This window comes from Mesocricetus auratus, unplaced genomic scaffold, assembly GCF_017639785.1.
Source record: "Mesocricetus auratus isolate SY011 unplaced genomic scaffold, BCM_Maur_2.0 Super-Scaffold_100001, whole genome shotgun sequence".
Lineage (NCBI taxonomy): Eukaryota > Metazoa > Chordata > Mammalia > Rodentia > Cricetidae > Mesocricetus > Mesocricetus auratus.
In genome coordinates, this window is record NW_024429187.1 from 16,338,427 (window position 1) to 16,351,066 (window position 12,640).

The following is a 12,640-nucleotide window of genomic DNA, read 5'->3' on the forward strand; positions in this document are numbered from 1 at the left end:
GAGTCTTGAAGACTGAAAAAAAAAAGTCAATTTCCACTATTTTAACCTTCCTAGTTTATCGTAAATAAAAACCTAAACAGTTCATTGGGAAGACGAGTAATATGCCGTACAAGTTTTGTGATCTGAAAAACAAACAACAAACCAGCCAAACAACCGCACAAACCAAACTGTCCTCTAAGAATTTACTAGAACATCAACTTCTCAGAATTCCTTCCATGTGGGCTACCCCGGTTACTAATCAAAATATAGTGAAGTATTTAATAAATGTAATTTTCAGAAAAGAGATATGAGATGTATTTGATGTGAGGAAGTGTGGGCCTACCCGAAGTTAGTGGATAATTCCACAAACTGAAGATGGTGTAATCTAACAGCATAAAGTTAAAAGAAAGAGACCACCAACAGGGGTCTGGAAGTGCTTTCCAGCAACAGGAAGCAAGGATGACAGTAGCTACAAAATTCATGAGACTAAAATCAGGAGACACAAAACAGAAAAGGTCAAGAGTACATGCAGTATGTCAACAACACAGGAGCAAGACAATGAGTTAACAAAGGGGGGAGCATTACTGATATAAACAAGACTGGATGGAGAAGCAGAAAGACAAACCGGCGCGTTACTAATTACGAAGGAAGTGTTTCAAGTTCCTACTAACCACAGCCTTCAAGTGTTTAATCAATTTTAGGGGTTAGAAACTATTTTTAAGGATCATCTTCGGTCTCTATGGTGCCCTTAAGTAGCCAAGCCACAGTAAACTTCGGAAGTCAAAACACGATTAAGTAACAAAAACTGAAGAGCAGTATGGCAGGCACTGTTCTAAGCGCTTGCATGAATTGAAATACGTACTCTTCCCAACCTTTCATATGAGATAAGTATTACCTTATTATTCTCATTTTAATGGTAAGGAAACTAGGGCGCAGAAACCAAAGGATAAGCTCCTTGGCGTTAAAACAGAATTAAAACCTAGCAAAACTATTAAGTAGAATTTGTGGCGCGCAAAGTCTAAAACCGAGTGCTGTTTTTTGTTTTTTTTTTAATGAATTATCATTTAAACAACTAACCCTGGTGAAGGTAAACTGCATAATTCTTCCCCCTAAATCCCTGTCGCTCTCGTTGTAGACCACGATGACTTCCTTTCAGAGACCTCTTCAAGTGCCGTATTTCTGGATCGTGTGCCAGAAAGTTGTTACAACGCTCTCTTAACAGCGGTGAAGTTTACTACCACCGAGAACTCCCCCTCCTCCCGATCCTTCCTACAAAAACATGGGACCTCTACTTGTCGGGTGTCTTCCTCGACAGAGTAGTGGGGCAGCCACAACAACTCCGGGTGAAGTAACCCGTCGGCAAACCAGCCGACCCCTGTCGTCTCCGGGCACCCACGCTGGGGGTTCTACGCGTGAGGTGGACGCGCTGAAATCCGGGATCGCGGCTGCAAGCCGCGGAACAAAGCCCATCTTTCACCGTCTTTCATGTCGCTCCTCGCAACACCGTCTGCGGCGGCACCGACGTCCGCTCGCGGGCCTGTCGGATGCCGCGCCGCCGCTCCACGGATGCCCACGGCAGTCGCGGAGAAGCAGCGGAACCGTCCCCGCCCGAGGGAGGGTCGGACCGCGAACCTGGTGGGACACATTCACACGCACGCACACACACACACACACACACACACACACACACACACCCCTAACCCCGCACCTGTCGGGCTCGGCGCCTGCACCCCACCCGGCCCGGCCCCTCTTCTCTCGGCCTGGTTCGCTTCTAATTTCAAAGAAGGCGCTGGCGAGGCCGCCGCTGTCCGGCCGGGAGGAGCGGAGCGGCGGACGCCGTGCCGCGGTGCTCGGACGCCGGCCACGCTCGGCAGGAACGCCCCCAGGCAGGCAGCGGAGCGGCGGGCTCGCAGCCGGCGGCTGCCCGCCCGCACAGCAGCCACGGCGGAGGTCGGTCCCACGCCGGGACAACGTGAGCCCGTCTGCCGCGCCCCCACGTCCCCATTCGCCCGGAGCTACGCGAGGAAACGGCCCCGGCAGGGCTCTGGCGTCTTACCTAGTGCTACGGTCCCAGCCGACCGCCATGTTTCACGCAAGCCCGGGTCGCCCGAGCCCGGGCATCCGCGGAAATATCGCGAGAACGCACAGAGGCGACGCGCTCCCAGAGGAACGAGTTCGAACGGGGGCAGGGGACGGGCGGGGGGGAGGCGAGCGGAGACCTCGCGAGGTTTCCTGCGTCGGTGGTGTGTGACGCAATCAAGCGGCGCGGCACGGCGCGCCGGAAAGGGGGCGCGGCTGCCGTGGACGCGGAGCGACACCGCGAGGCTCGTCCTCATTTTTTTTTTCCTTTTTTTTTTAAGGTTAGGACGGGAGACGTTGACGTCCGACGGCGGGAGGAGACGGAAGGGAGGGAGAGGCGGTCGTACGCTGGAGGCCGGAAGTGAGCACGGTTTCCCTCCCGCGGGGCCTCGGCCGCACCGTGGTTCATTCACGTGGTCGAGTGGTTTCTGCGTCTCCACCAACACCTAAACACCGCTTGCCGGGCGTGGGGGCTCGGTTTGAGTGGAGCAGTCGGTGTGAGATGGGTGCTTAGCGTTTTTCCTGCATCGTAGACGGGGTTGTTGCTCGTGACCCACGCCCACCCTCCCGAGTGTCAGACAAATGTGTCACCTACTCCTGTCCCGGCACAGTCCGGGGCGTGATGGAGGGAGCCAGGAAGGTCCTTCGGGGAAGAGGCTGACCCTGCCAGCTCCGCGTTACCCCCAAAAGGCGTGTTTGCGACGAAAGTTGTCCTGGAGAGCACTGTTGTAAACGCTTTTCCTTTCTCACTGAATCCCAGCACAGCTATTGCCAAAAGTGATAACCTAACGCTTTATGGGTAAGGGATTTTAGTTTCAAGCGCGGGGTAAGGAGCAGTTAAGATCCGTCTAAGCGAAACAGGCCGGGGGATCTTGACTGTAGTACTCAACTGTACCCCCAACCGCCCAAATCACAGGGTTTTGCTTTGTGAATGTCTTTAACTGGAAAAAGGAAGTCTCATATACCCCCCAAACCAAGGATAGATAAAATGCCCTCTGGCGGTAACTTGTGTTTTTCCAGACTTTTCAAGATTAGTTGACAGGTCCCAGCTGACTTGCTTAAGGGACACAGTTGAATGGGTATCAGCACAGTCTCTGAAGCCAGGATTTCCTAGGTTAAAAATCCAGTCTGACGTCTTGATAACATGTGACATGGAGCGCATTCCACGCCCCCAGCTGTAAAATGGTCACAATATTCCGTTGAGTTAATAGAGGTCTGCAATGCAACTTGATCTTAGCTATAATCTTAGCCATAAAGACATCCCTTGTCCCTTTTTCCCTTCCCCAGGTCTGCGTGTACAGACTCTTACTTGGATAGAGGCTGGGCTGTTGTTCACATAGGTACACCTGATCCTTAGTCTCCAGAGTAAGTTTCTTTTCGGGTAATAACTGTCCCCTGAGAGTTAGCTTTCACAATATAGCAAAACTAACTAATTTGATCCTACTATTTTTACAAAGCCACAATTCTCAAAGCTCACATAAACATAAAAGTCAATTTCCCCCCAAAGAGTGAAACTTGTTAATCAGTTTATTCCTTGCTTTGTTTTGTTTGGTACTTGGGATGAAACTTGGGGCCTGATACAAGTTAAGCCGCACCACTGAGGTACACTGTCAGTGCAGCCTGCCTTAATTTTATAGGTTAATTTCCATATAACTGCTATATCTGGAAAAAAATCTGCTTTTGAGAAAATCATTATGCTTCACTTATTGAACAACTGGTTCAAAAGAACCTGTATCCCGGGAAAATGCTCAAAGCATGTTTTCAAGGCATCTTTTTACTTCTCTGCCGTTTGAGTATGAACTTTAGCAAGTAAATAACAAAAGTAAGAGAAACTGATTTTTTTTTAACTATACAAAGGCCTACGTGTATCTCAAGTAGATTTTGTGTTTTATTCCTACCCCAAATCTATTCCTTCCCTCGATATAGAAAAATAAAACACCACCACCAGCCTCAAATTTGATTGGGTGACGGTCTGTTTCCTTCCTCTCCCTAGTTGCCAATCCCAGCGGGTCAGCAGTTTGTTCATGAAACTCCTGCCCAGCTTTTCCGGCTGTATAGCCCAGAGTCCCCTTTTTTCATGTGCTTCAAGTATAGACGGTTGCGAATTTACTACTCAAGTTTTGTATCAACTAGCTTTTGTTTGCTGAGACAGACTGACCCTGAACTTGGGGAAGTTCTTCTGTCTCGGCCTCCCAGGTGCTGTATGAGCCACCGTACTTAGCTGTGCATGCATTTTCAAACACTGTAGATTGTGTACTTACATCCTTTCTCCATGTACCACTCTGGAGCTTGAAAATCTGAGTTTACTTATTTATATGAGTGCACATGTCCAGCTAGGTCCCGTCATCTGTTCGTTTTTTTAGTGTTTATACTAAAAATTTGAGTGCTGTCTGCACCATGCTTACAACACTATAGTGTCTGTGTTTCATAGTTCACTCTCATCCTGCTTTACAGTCTAGCGTTCCCCTCCTCCTCTTTTCTTCCTCTTCCTCCTTTATCTCTCCGCTTCCCTGTCCTCTTAGACATGATTTCTCGGAGGCCCTGCTCACAGTGAACTCGTGACCCTGCTGCCGCTTCCACCTCCTGGGTGCTGGGAGCGCAGCTGTCCTGCGCTTTCTTAGAATTTCCTTTTGCATTACTTCTAGAATAGACACACTCGGCTTTGATCTGGGAATGTCATTATCTGTTTTACAGAATAGCTTGGTTAGGGACAGCTTACGGGTATTTTTTTCTCCATTGCCATGAAAACCTGACAACATGTCTCTGCTGAGAAGTGCTGGGTGAATTTTTTCCTCCCCGCATGTTCTTTCTTGTCTCTTACAGCCTTAGAGCCCTTCTGCCTTTCACCTGTGAGAGCTTGCTTGAGTACACCGTTGTGGGTACACTTCTGCCTTTCACCTGTGAGAGCTTGCTTGAGTACACCGTTGTGGGTACACTTCTGCCTTTCACCTGTGAGAGCTTGCTTGAGTACACCGTTGTGGGTACACTTCTGCCTTTCACCTGTGAGAGCTTGCTTGAGTACACCGTTGTGGGTACACTTCTGCCTTTCACCTGTGAGAGCTTGCTTGAGTACACCGTTGTGGGTACACTTCTGCCTTTCACCTGTGAGAGCTTGCTTGAGTACACCGTTGTGGGTACACTTCTGCCTTTCACCTGTGAGAGCTTGCTTGAGTACACCGTTGTGGGTACACTTCTGCCTTTCACCTGTGAGAGCTTGCTTGAGTACACCGTTGTGGGTACACTTCTGCCTTTCACCTGTGAGAGCTTGCTTGAGTACACCGTTGTGGGTACCTTGTGACTTAAGTTTGATGGGTGACTCTTGCCTTTCCTACACCAGAGTTTTTCTGTCCTCCAGGGTTGTGAACTTTCCCATTATTACCCCTGTGAATAGGCTTTCCTCTTCTTTGGTGTTCACGGGTCCTTCTCGAGCCCCAACAGCATACTTGCTCTTTCAGTAGTCCCCGATTTCCCCGTAAGCTTTGTGCCTTTCTCATTCTTTCCTCTCCAACGGTGCGTTTTAAGAAGCTCGATCTTGAAGCTCGTTGTTTAACCCACCTGCTTTTGATGCTTTCTTTGAGATTCTCGGTTTCACAGATAATTTTTTTTTATCTTGGGAACTTTTTAATTGCTTTCAGCTGATGAGTTCCTCTGTTAGGAGTTTCTGTTCCCTTAAGCTGATCAAATCTTCCTAAAATGGTAATTTCAACTTCTGAGACCTCTGTGCAGGTTACTGCCTGAGTCCTACATGAGCTCAGAGTGCCTCCAAAGTCCCCTAAAAGCTTTTGGTGCAAGCTAGTGCCACATGTGAGCACCCAAGAGTAAGATGCTTACTCTAGTCTGATTTCCACTGAGGCTGCCTGTCCCCAGGGAGGCTGGCTTCCTCTGAGCTTGCTGTCACTCCCCATGTTTTAGCACTAGATGGCACCCAGGTGCAAACTTGCTGGGGTTCTGCTGTGGGAGTCTCATCATCGTTGCAGTTTTAGGTGGGAATCTAAGCCCAGGTTTGTCCCAATATAGTCTGGGAGTGTTGTTAAAAACGAAATTGGAGATCCAAAAATAGCCTGCCTCCTAGAGATGATTCAGGATTCTCCCTGGTACCGGGTTAGGGTTCGATGCCTCTTCCGCAGTTACTGGCCTGCAGTTAGGCTGCTGCACTCTGCCTCCTCTGGGCAGGGTCACCATGGATCGACCCACTTTCGACTCCTTTGTCATATATGTAGCCACCAATTCCACCCAGCTGTGTCATACACTGAGCCCACAGCCTGACAGCATCAGTACAATAGTTGAGTTAGGACCAAGGTCACACTGCTATAGTAGCAGACTCACTACTAAGGTGAAGTTGTGGACCATAGCCATTGTAAATAAACATAAGCTAAACTAGCTGACCTGGTAGGCCAACAGACTGGGGGTGCTTGCCCTCCCTAGGTCTGCTGTTGTTCTGGAGGCCTTATTGGCTGGCAGGTCTGGGGATGGGGGTGGAGTCTCTAGGGTCTTCCCAGTGTTGAGATTTATCAACATAGCACTGAGTCACAAGGCAAAGTCTCATGCTTACAACCTTGCCCCAACACCAACAAACAAGTCTCATGAGATGCTGTTCTATCCAAGGTGAGGACAGCAGCACCAAAGACCCCCTTAGCCACCTATGCTAAGGCTAAGCTGGGTCATGCCTATGTCTCACTTTGATAATCTTAGGGACACATTGGGATCAACACGACAGCTGGCTGTGATACAGGCAAAAACAAGTCTGTCTCACTGGGACAAGGTCTACCTGTCAGAAGTTTCAAAGCCTGACGTGTAAGCACTGTTGACAAACATGCCGCCTGAGTTAGGAGGCCTGCTGTGAGGGAAACTACCCAGACAGGAGGCACCAGAGTCTTAGTCTCTAGGTCTGGTCTTGTTCTGGAAGGGAAGTGTGTGTGCCTCTGCTCCACTCCAAAGCTGAGAGTACTGTGGCCAAAACTAATTTCTTTGCCAGCACACAGGCCTGCCTCATGTCAGAGCCGGGCTACAGGGTCCATCTGTGAGCTCTGACCTGCACACCCGACCTCCTATTCCTCCCGGGGCCCAGGCTCTCTGTGACAGACTGGCACTGGGCTCCAGGGTAAATCCCTATGCCAGCTTTTGTACCTCATGTGCCACTGCTAGAGGCTTGAGCCCTGCTTTGCCAGCAGAAGTTTCAGGAAGTGGTGAACCAAAGGAGCATCTTCCAAAAGAAATCAACTCAGTCTGCTGGAGTGGCCTTGAAGTAGGGACCACAGAGCTCTCCATATCTCTGGGTCTCACTGGTTAGAAGTCTGAACCCAAGTCTGTCTTGCTCTCCTAAGTGAAAGGTATCTCTATGGGAGGCTGCGTGGGGGCGGGAGAGGGGTAACATGGCAACTTCTTCCCACCTTATCCAGTGCCTGCTCATCTATGTCACTAAGCACAGGTACTGTGCACACTTACCTTGTATCTTTAGCTCGGTAAGAGAACTGCTGTACAACACTGTCAGCCACCCTCCTCTGCCACTATCCTTAGTGGGGATTTTGAGAAGAATAAAAGCACTGGAGACATGAGAACTGAGCAATCTGAAAGATGTCCTGAATTCTTTTTTTTTTTCTTTTGGTTTTTACAAGACAGGGTTTCTCTGTATTGTTTTGGAGGCTGTCGGTCCAGCCCGGCCTCGAACTCACAGATATCCGATTGCCTCTGCCTCTGCCTCTGCCTCTGCCTCCCGAGTGCTGGGATTAAAGGCGTGTGCCACCACTGCCAGGCTAATGTCCTGAATTCTTGAACAGTGCTGCTTAATATATCCAAACCAATTGAACCAAGTAACAAAAGACAGTTTGCTTCCTAGACATAACTTACATTGTGAAAATTGTATTGCCTGGAAATATCAGAGCTATAGTAGACTCTTCTCATCCAAAAAAAATCTGCTAATGAAATCTCCATAACTGTTTCAAATTTTGAATTAAAATTTCATACCTCTAAAACAAACCCATTGTAAACACGGCACAATGATTTTAGTGAAATTGTAGCTGTGTGATCATTATCAAATTTTAGAACTTTCTCATATGAATGTTCATCTCCAAGGTAAGTCACAGAAACTGATTTGCCACCTTTCTGGTGGGAGCCAACTACAAGGCAATTCTTTTGCCAACCTTACTAACTCATAAGATGCCCATTTCAGAAGGGTTCCTACCCCATCCCCAGGAAGAAAGAAGTGCTGCACAGAAAGTCATGATGTGGGGTATGTGTGTGTGTGTGTGTGTGTGTGTGTGTGTGTGTGATAACCATATGCAAATGAAATATTCTAAACATTAACAAAATAAAGTAGAAGGATTTAATCAAGAAAATATAAAATGGATAGAGTGGTTTGACTGAAGGGAAAAAAAAGCTAGCCAACAAAATAGAATACAGATGCAAACTGTCATTTTATAGTCTCTGAGTTGGCAAAAGAGGTGGCAAGTTTGAAAACAATATAGAGAAAAAGGAGCTGTGCACAACTGCTGCTGGGAAGCTGAGGATAGTGATCCTGGCTGTGGGTAACTCGGCCTCAGAGAGTTGAAGACATAGAGGACTTAGACTCAACTATTTTTCTGGGCATACTCCAAAGAGCATTGTTTCTGAGATGGATGCAATTAGGTATAAATATCTGGGGCATATTTAAAGTCCTTATGTGATTCTAAGATACAAACAGGATAGAGACCAATATCACAGAAGAAAATTATTTAATTATGAACCCCACTAGACTGATATATATATGTATATATACATATATATGTATGTATATATGTATGCAAAAAGGCTGTGATTCCAAATACCCGTTACAGAAACACAGAGAACAAATATAAAATACTCCACAGCAGGAAACACAAAATCCCATAAGCTCTTTGGGTGAATCTTTAAAACAGTGCAAAGTGTATAAAGCAAGTTTAGACTTGAAACCAGAGATAAATACAGTAAAGTGTTATAATTAGGCTGAAACAAGGCACCTGGTAGGATTGGAACTTGCCGTGTAGTACACAGGCTGGCCTCAAAGTCACCACCATCTTTCCAACTCTGTTTTCAAAGTAATAGACTATGGGTTTGTACTGCCACACCTGGCCATTGATCCATTTTAATTGGTTTACTTGGATTTTTTAAATTTTTAGTTTATTTTTAGTTATGTATTCTAGAGATTGCCTCTTCCATCAGGCAATATCAACAGGCATTATCTTTCATTGTGCTGTCTTTTTGCTCTGTTGATTATTTTCTTTGTTGTACATAGGTTGGTTTTTTTTAATATTAGTTTTGTAATATGGGGTATCCTTCTGTATGCTGTGAATATGTGTTGCTTTCACTGGTTGATAAAGCTGATTTGACCAATGGCCAAGCAGAATGAAGCCAGGCAGGAAATCCAAACAAAGATAAGGAGAGAAAGAAGGCAGAGTCAAGGGAGACTCTATGTAGCCGCTGGGGAAGCAAGATGTGAGTTAACAAGCCACGAGCCTCATGGTAAAATATAGGATATTAGGCAGGGGTTAATTTAATTGTGAGAGCTAGTTAGTAATATTCCTGAGCCACTGGCCAAACAATTGTAACTAATTGGTTAATTGGGAACTGGTGAGCGGGATGAGAAACCTCCAGCCAGTTTTGTATAATTCCATTTATCAGTTTTTTGCTGTTCTGTATCTAGGGGAGCAGCCAGAAAACATCCAGCTGTGTCAACATCTTGACCACTCTTCCATGGTTCCCCAGTGGTTTCAGACCCTCAGGTCTTACCTTAACTTCTTTCATCCGTGTGCTATAGGCTGAACTGCTGGTCTCAGAGGGCTAGGTCCTCACTGTCCCTGTTCTGGTGGGCAGAGCACCCTTCCTCTACAGTACAAAGCAGTCTGTGGGTCGACTCAGCCACTCTGCTGAGCAAACTATGGTTCCTAATCTCTGCCACATTTCAAAATCTGTGGCCTTGGGCACGTTCCTTAACATCACGCTCTGCCTTGGATTTCCTTTACATAATGTTTTTGAGATTGTAATGTAGTATACTACTCAAAGGGCATTAAGTCAACTGATGTTTACAATGGATCCTAAGTAGGTGTTGGATAAAAGTAAACTCCAGCAAAATGTAAAAGCAAAGTGTTAGGCAGGTGATTTTCCGGTACCAGAAGGACTCAGTGGTCATGAACAGCCAGCACAAGATCCTTAACATGCTTCATTAAATTAACCTAATTTCATTTTTAGAAAATTGAATTATGAGGTGGCTAGGGGAAACGGGATAAGCTTAATGAATTGCGACTTGAGTGAAACACTTAATAAATGTCTCGTGACGCCTGTGTGAGCAGAGAGAAAATAGTAAGTAGATAATTATATGGCTGGGAAGTCCATTAACTGTCAGCTGATTAAGAGGCCATATAAAAATGTTAACCTGGAGGCAATGTCTTTTTTTCTTAAGTTTTTTAAAGGGGAGAACTTGAGTGCAGCCCCCACCTTTCACTATCACAAACCATACAGTCATGTTTCCTACATTTGGGGATATCTCAGGGCCAGCGCATCCGAGTGCAACAGAGGAGCCTCGCTCTGGGACACTCCCTCCTAATCACAGTACACGAGCGTGCGTGAACACACGTGCGAGCGCACACACACACACACACAAACACACACACACACACACAACCCGTACTCAGGCACACGGGCGACGGCAGACCATTTAGGAGGTGCAGCCTTACAGAAGAGATGAGAGGCTGGTCATGCCCTCATGCAAGGACCCACCACAGGCCCAATGTGACCCTGAACCAAGACCTCTAAAAACCGAGAACCAAAATCAATCCTTTTTCCTGTTCATCTCAGGTATTTTGTCACAGGAATGAAATGATGACAGTTAGCAGAGTTTCCTTACTATCCCACTGGAAAGCTACAATTGCTCATTGTTTTTCTAATAGGTTTCTTCCTGGAACAACAGACCTCTCAACCTGCCTCAGTGACTGGAGGAACCATCCAATCTCTCCTCCCCCCCCCCACCTGCACAAGATACCTTTTTAACAGTGAACACAGAGTATGTGGTTCCACATCTTTCTCTTAGATACATCAAAAAGAACTTTTTGAACAACAACAACAACAAAAAAATCAGGACTGTGTTAAAGGGAACTGGACAGACCTTTGGCTGTCAATCTTCATTTTCTGCAGAACAAACTGTTAGAAGTCATATATACCTGCTCCCTCCCCCATCCTGGAGGATTTGAGAATTCCTTTTTTCAGTGTTGCTGCTGGTGACTGGGGGACCTCATGCCAGGGCCTTGGGGCACTCACCTGTAATAGTCTCTTTCTTTCCTCATCACAGTTTCCTGAAATGTGTTGAAGGGTGACTCCCAAGAGGGCACCTCATATTTTTAATTTTCCAAAGCAGCCACATCATCCCTGTTGTTGAAACCCTTCAAAGCTGTTTCCTCTGGTTGAGAAAGGTTAGCTTCTAGACCCACACCAGAAACTCTGGATACCAGAAGCATGGGGGACATGAAGAAGGCTCTCAGAAGTGCCTTCACCTTGATAACATTCAGGGTTGCCCCGTCTTTTGGTCATTCTACTTCAGGACAAAAGTCTCCCTTTACCACATGGTCCTTCCTCACCCAAAGTCTGGTACTTACAACCTCCTCGGTGGCTTTCATTCTGCTTATTGATTCTTTCTTTACCATCCCCTTAAATCAGTATTTGGAAACAATCTCCATTCTTTGTATACAGAATTAAAAGTATTATTTAGAGTGTTAGCGCTTAGTGATCTTGCTTGTTAATGAAGACCAATCTTGAACTGCTTGATCATATGCCAAGAATTGGTATAAACATATGACTAGACCCCCCCATTCACTGCTTTTTATAGGAATTAAGTAACCAAGAATATGTAGGCTTAGCTTTCACATTACCTTAAAATATGTGATCCAACTGTTTTATCTCTATCTCATGAAGAACATACTGATAAACACTTGCCCTACTTACATTTCCTTGTTGTTTTTTTTTTTTTGATTTTTTGAGACAGGGTTTCTCTGTATTGTTTTGGAGGTTGTCCTGGAGCTCGCTCTGTAGACCAGGCTGGTCTCAAACTCACAGAGATCTGCCTGCCTCTGCCTCCCGAGTGCTGGGATTAAAGGCGTGAGCCACCAACGCCCGGCCTTTTTTTCCATTTTTAATGACATGAAAAACATTTGCTCTTCCATCACCTATCTATACCTAGTGGCGTGTGTCTCCTCTGATGCGTTAGGATGAATGTCAGTCTCCAGTGTCCTTGGGTCCACCCCTTTCAGTCCATTGTCACTCCTGCCTTTCCATATGCTACTTGCAGCTGTCTCTGGTTTATAACAGGTTTTATCATGGGATGGAGCAATTCTCCTTGTGATCTCTGGCTGCTCACTGGCCCAGATCTTGCCAAGTAGTTCTGTCTCTGTCTCTGCTTCCCAGCATTGGAATTTACAAGTGTGCGGCCACCACACCTGACTTTTTATGTGTGTTGGAGATCAAACACAGGTCTTTATACTTACAAGGAAGGCATACACTTTACAGAAGGAGGTCTCGAACCTGCCCTGAAGTTATATGTTTTTCCTAGAGGTATTTTTCACATGAATCTGAAGATGGA

General features: G+C 46.3%; 1 protein-coding gene across 1 annotated transcript in view; it reads right to left on the reverse strand.

Annotated features, from left to right (window-relative positions):
- Ergic2 (ERGIC and golgi 2) overlaps positions 1 to 2,172 on the reverse strand; it is a 30,724-nt gene extending 28,552 nt beyond the window's left edge. The window contains exon 1 of the mRNA XM_005072943.4: positions 2,036 to 2,172. The gene's annotated coding sequence lies outside the window, so the exon portion shown is untranslated. The remainder of the gene's footprint in view (positions 1 to 2,035) is intronic.
- Positions 2,173 to 12,640: the final 10,468 nt, after the last annotated feature.